Source organism: Gastrolobium bilobum, unplaced genomic scaffold, assembly GCF_033153095.1.
Source record: "Gastrolobium bilobum isolate Gb01-03AN ecotype WA unplaced genomic scaffold, APGP_CSIRO_Gbil_v1 utg2535, whole genome shotgun sequence".
Lineage (NCBI taxonomy): Eukaryota > Viridiplantae > Streptophyta > Magnoliopsida > Fabales > Fabaceae > Gastrolobium > Gastrolobium bilobum.
Window position 1 is genome coordinate 91661 of NW_026897536.1, and position 6178 is coordinate 97838.

Genomic DNA, 6178 nt, shown 5'->3' on the forward strand with positions numbered 1-6178 from the left:
TGTTAAAAATTCATATAGTTTTTTAAAATCTTATAAATTCATATTGTCCTTTTAAATCTTATGAATTCTATTAAAATCCTTTAAAATTCAATCCAATGAAATTTGATGGTAGAAAAAGTCTTTTAAAAAAATCTATAAAATCTCTCCAATTTTAAAATATCTTTTAAAATCTGTAGGATTTTTATCTCAATTTTTTTTTTAAATCCTAATTTAATACACCCTGTAAAATATAATTGCAAGAGTTTATAAACTATTTGGTTATAAATATAATATAACCGCTCTCTATTGTTATTATTTGTTTCCGATTTGAATTGCAGTGATTTGAATTGCAGTGAGTGATTGAGTAGGAGTGACTGACATGTACAACGGAATAGGGTTACAAACCCCAAGAGGGTCTGGTACCAATGGGTACACTCAAAGCAACAAGTTCTTTGTGAAGCCAAAGAGTTCGAAGGTTTCTGAGAACACGAAAGGTTTTGAGGGAGATCAGGGCACCGCAGGTGTTACCAGGAAGCCAGACAAAGAGATCTTGGATCATGACCGTAAGCGTCAGATTTAGCTCAAGCTCGTTATCCTAGAAGACAAGCTTATTGATCAGGGTTACACCGACTCTGAGATCGCCCAGAAACTCGAGGAGTCTCGGAATAACTTGGAGGCTGCTGAGGAAACTGATGGATCCGCTTCAGAGAAGAAGTAATTGTTTTCTATAATTATTTTGGTTAATGTCTGATTGATATGCCCTTTCTTCTGTTCGTTGAGTTGAATTGAATTGCCTCTGCTCTTTGTGAATTGTTTGTTAGCATAATATTGTTTTGTGTGTGGTTTATTGATGATATGAACGAATTATTGGATGGCACTGTGTAGATAAAATAAAAGGGTTGCATGTTGGATGTAAAGTTGTTTTAATTTATAGGTGGATATGCAATTAGATGCAGATTCAGGATAATTTTAATTTTCTTTCGTCTGTGTGGTAATGGAGAGACTTATAAATCTCTTTTTTGTGAATGGTGTGTTTGAAGTTGATCCTAGCTATCATTATTGATAATTCTTTTGGGTTTTCTTTCAGGTTTTCGGATACACAGACCCACCAAATTGCTGCTAGAAAGGAAAAACAGATGGAAACTGTTAGGTCCATGATAGACCGTATTGCTACACCGTAGGGTCGGATCACAGCCAGTTGGAACTCGGTAAAAGGAAACCGAATTCCTAGCTTCGTTATGAGGTCTCGATAAAAATAGAAGAAATGAGGCTCATCCAGTATGGGACCTGAACATACTGGGAAATCGCCTGGGGGAACAAGATCAACCCCGTTGGGATTCCCAACTGGAAGCTGGGCTATGTCGGCAGGAGACATGGTGGACCGCAGTTGTAAGACTTCAAGAAGAACCCAATTTTGAGTATCGGACCCGTCCATAATTTCAGCCCTGGAATATGAAGGACAAGGTCAGTACACATCTCAATTAAATTTGACCTCGGACTCCCAGAGTCGGAGGGTAACGACGACAGACTCCAAGAAAGAGGAAGGGAGCTATCCGAACTGCAGACAAGGTCAACGAGCGGTACCCAACTTGAAGCAGTATCATCCGGGCCAAAGGTGACCGATTCAGGAAAACCTAGCTCAGACGAAGAAAAATTAGAAGAGCTATCGCTCAAACCCAGAAGACGAATCCAGTCAAGCACGGACCTTAGACCAGGAGTTACCTGGGAGGAAGGTAAGATATAAGACAGAGGGATAGGGTCGGGAAAAAAACTCGACCCATGAGCTGAAGGATTCGCTAAAGAAGGGTTGACTGGGCTAAAATTGAGCTGACCCTGACGGACTCCTCCCCTCCGACCTCTCCCTCTCCTGCAGCGGCCTGGGCGAGATCTCCGATGACCTCCCTTATGACCACGGAGAAGCAGTTGAAGCTTCTCCTCCTCAGTGTATTCTTTATTAAAGAGCCAGTATTGGACTGACATAGGCAATTGCCTTACTATCTCCTCACTCACTTCATCACCTCGGCCAGAAACTGGACCGGAAGAAGAACCAGGGGCACCCATAAGAAACCCTCAAACAAGCTACAGAGGACCCCCAAGAACAAAATGCCTCGACAAATGCAAGTCTAGTACGAAGCGAAACCCTGTGCCCAAGAGTCTTAAAGATTATGTGGCCAACAAACGGTAAAACATGCACCAAGCAAATACTTGAGATGATGAAGTAAATGGAGAAAATAAACAAAAGTAGGAAGATACCTGGCCAGAAGGAAAGCAGAAAAACCAAAAAAAGCTTGACAAGAGAGGTGCAGGGTAGAAGCTCAATACAGAGAGAAGAGCTCTGAATAAACGCCACACACAGTAAAAAGGTCATAAACAAGCCGAAATGAGGAATTTATAGGAAACCCAAAACTCTTGGGCGCGAAGACAAAGAGCCTCAAAACGGTTGACCAACAAGGGGCAATAAGGACACTTCACTATGCACATTAAATGCATCCCATCATAACATGCACAAAGACAAGATGGCACACCCTGCACGATGCACGAACCGCCAATGAGCACAGAACATGTGGATCGTCGTAACCGTCACAGCAAGCGTGATACAAAAGGTCAGGATGAAGTGATGAGGCCAAGCCCCGACTTTCGAGCTCCAATTGCGCCATGAAGTCTCAAATCAAATAAAAGGTCGACCAAAAGATCATAGCCAAAGGTCGCAACATGTCCGAGAATGTCAACTTGGTCCAGTAACATTGAAAGCTGCTCTCGGCATAGTTTCTTCTGAAGTCAACGAAATGAATACTTAAGGAAACGATGATGGGCCAGGGAATGATGGAAAAAGTGGTTCTAATGCGGAGGGGAAACATAATTTGAAAAGTGAACATGCCTTTTTGGACAGAGATTTCAGTAGGAAGAAACGAATGGGTGAAGTTCAAAAAGATGAAAATGCTAAGAAGAAGGGCCTTAAAGAAGATACAAGGCACCACAAGAAAGGTGAAACTCGTAAAAGAAAGCATGAGAATGATTCATTTGATTCAGACAGCAATATGGATGATGAGAAGGGAGGTAGAAGGAAGCACCCTACAGAGAATACGAACAGTAGTGATGAATCTGATTCTGATAGTGATGCTAAGAGGAAGGTCAAGGCTGAAAAGAAGCCGAAGACATCCAAGCACCACAAGAAAGGCAGGGTAGAGGAAAGTGATGATACTGATTCTTCTGATTCTGATGAAAACAATGTTGCAAGGAAAAGTAATAAAAAAAAAAAAAGGCTCGTAAGAGGCATGGCTCGGATGATGATTCTGATCATCACGAAGGCTTCTCCAAGCATAAGACTCGAGAAGGGAAGCAGCATACAAAGATGAGCAAACGTCATGATTCGGAGGAGGAATCTGATTCTGATAGTGAGGAAAAGAAATAAGCAACAATTTGTTTATAGTTGTCTTGATCAGTTGCATATACTCTTCTGAAAAATTATTTGGTATTTTTTTAATGATTTTTTTAGGTGGTAATTTGTTTGGTCGAATGGTGCTGAAAATTCTAATGAAATGTTCATTTAACTGCATTTATTGTGGGATCAGAATGCATTTTTGACTTCTTCATATTATTTTGCAAGATGCTTTATTGAAGGACTCTCTTAGATGGATATCAGGTGGTTTTTTATTTTTTGGTACATAGATGGATATTGGATGTTTTGTGTGTTCAAAAGTGTTGAGTCTATTAATTTCACTACATTCATGAAAAATTATAATAACAATGAAATCACTTTAAAAAGTTTTCTATTTAATAAGTTTCTAAATTCGAAATTTTAATTCATATTTTTAATTCTACCACTTCTCGATGTATTGAAATTGGTTAAGTCTATTAATGATATTTATTAGTATACCAAAAAGAAAAAATTTCATGGGTAATTGTTAACCTATTATTGGGCTTAATTACTAAAAAATGAAATTATTTTGTGTATAAATAGAGTATGTGTTACTCGATCTTTTTATTTGGTAATTAGCTTTTGTGCACATATTTATTTTATTCTCTAATGTGTTTCTCTTTATCATCTTCTCAAGTTGTTATTCTACAAGATGAAAATGTAATAACCAATATAAAAAATATAAAATTCAAAAAGAAAAAAGAAAAAAATAATTTTTTTAAAAATATATAAAATTAATAGTTATTTTAAATTTTAAATTAAAAAAAAGACATCTATCATTCTGAAAAAACCAAATTAAGAAATTTAATCACTGTAAGCAATGTTGTCAAACTCGAGTTTCTACGTGAAAACGGAAAGGGGTGGTAGAAAAGTAAAACGTAGAAACGACACGAAACGTAAAGTTTTTACTTTCTACTACTTAAGGTCAAGATACAAAATTATATATATATATGCATGTAAAAAAATTATCACATAATGAACATGTGTATTGAGCCACTTATCTATCTAAAAAGGAAACTTTTTTTCGATAACCAAGTATCAAAATTATAAACACTGATAACTAACAAGTAACAAATAATGGATAACCAATCTGCTCTAACTGCTTCATACACTCTGTAGATTTTGGATCAACACTCATCAAGATATAATTTCACTTCTTTCAGTGCACACAATGATCCAAAAATACAAATCGATTATAATAGAATTGCAGCATTATAAGACATAATTATAAAAGACATATATTCAAACAAAAAGATATCAAGATATTGTGCATATGATTTAGGGAAAACGAAAATTGAGTTTTTTTAATTTCTTATTTTGTAAATCTTTTTTTTTTTTAAAAATAACTGTTTTAAGTAAAAACGGTCAAAACGGTAAAAACGTAAGTTTTTATCGTTTTTACACGACGTTTTTACCAGTTTTTACCAATGACAATTTTTACTTACGTTTTAACATTCACCACTATAGTAAAAACGTAAAAACGTAAATTTTTACGTTTTTACACTAGTTTTTTACAACAATGACTGTAAGTATGAATGACTATATATTCAATAACCATTGACCATCCAATTTGGTAAGCTCAATTGCATTATTCACTAGAAAAATATTAGACATACGTGGCATCATTATTCTTATAGGCAAAAGTAGATAGATGTTGATGCTATCCGGCAAGTATACCGTTTCGCATAAGTAGTAAAGTAGTAAGAAAGATCGTCTCCTCAGGGATTGAAAACCAAGTACTAAAATAATCAGTCACTTTAAGTTGAAAAACTTGATCTCTTGTTGGGAAAATTAAATTGAATCTTAGTAACCATAAAAGTAAAGACTTATTTTTGAGTTTTTGTATTTTCAAGAATGAAAAGAAGAATAATAATGGAGTTGGTTTTGAAAATATGAGAAAGAATTGCAGTTAGGGAACACTCTCCCTATGATCCCCACTTATTACTTTGGATTGATACAAAATACTTATTTATATAATTTCTCAGATAATTATGATCTCAATATATTAATAATTAAATCCCAATCCCTTGGTAACTTAACCCTTTAACCTCACTTAGAATCCTAATCCCTTAGTAACCCCTCATGAGAATTAAGCAATGAACACAATAATTCCAACATCTGCAATTAAATATACATCTATCCCTAGTATGCATACCAATAGTTATCTTATCTCATTTCAAGATCAGAAACCCCAATATCCCTATTTAAGGTTCTAACCCTCAAACTATTTTCAACTATCAAATTGATCAGGTTTAATAAAGAAAATATCAAATACGAACAAGGTAAGATAAAGAAATTTATATAAACGAGTAAAATAATTTAAATCAATCCGTCATAACAAGGGTTCACATAGGGTTTGTGACCCTAACTACAATAAAAGAACTTAGCCAGACATAGTCATATCTGACATAAACAAATATTCAAAAGAAAGCATAAAAACTATAATTACTGGAAAGAATGGAGAAGAAATCTTGATCTTCAGTCACCCTCTGCTTGCTCCGAGTTGTTAATTGGTTACTTGGTTGTGCTCCCAAGCTCCTTATTTATAGCCACGGGAATTGGGCCCATCATCTAATCTTCCTTGGAGTCCATCCAAGATTTGTATTTGATTTAAACTTTGTTTCCTTTTTCATGTAAAAATCTTGGAGATTTGATTGATAAATTAGAATTTCAAATCTTTATTGTATCTTGATTCAATCTTCTCATAAATCATCTAGATTTGTTTCCGCTTTAATTCCATATCTTTTCTGAATAAATCTTCATCAAATCTTTATGGAATCT

General features: G+C 35.3%; 1 pseudogene; it reads left to right on the forward strand.

The window, feature by feature from the left end:
• Window positions 1-339: 339 nt before the first annotated feature.
• Window positions 340-3484, forward strand: LOC133307779 (uncharacterized; annotated as a pseudogene).
• Window positions 3485-6178: the final 2694 nt, after the last annotated feature.